Here is a 281-nt window from a genome sequence, read left to right on the forward strand (position 1 = left end):
CAAGTTTTCTAATAGATAGTCGCCAATCCAGTTAAGCAACTTTGTCTACTTATACTGTATAGAATTACCTTGCCGTTAGCTTAATCGAAAGTTCCCTGTAGATCAGCAAAACTACACTTCGCTACATTGTTAGGTAAACTGCACCAGTTATTAAAACCGTAAAGATTACAAAGTAATTTATCTTCAATTCTGTATCTTTGTCTGTTTGATTATAACATTCCCACCATCATTTTCCGTAAACAGTATACAGGATTGTAATCCCTAGATGATTTCGGACAGGG

Source organism: Penaeus monodon, chromosome 25 (genome assembly GCF_015228065.2).
Source record: "Penaeus monodon isolate SGIC_2016 chromosome 25, NSTDA_Pmon_1, whole genome shotgun sequence".
Lineage (NCBI taxonomy): Eukaryota > Metazoa > Arthropoda > Malacostraca > Decapoda > Penaeidae > Penaeus > Penaeus monodon.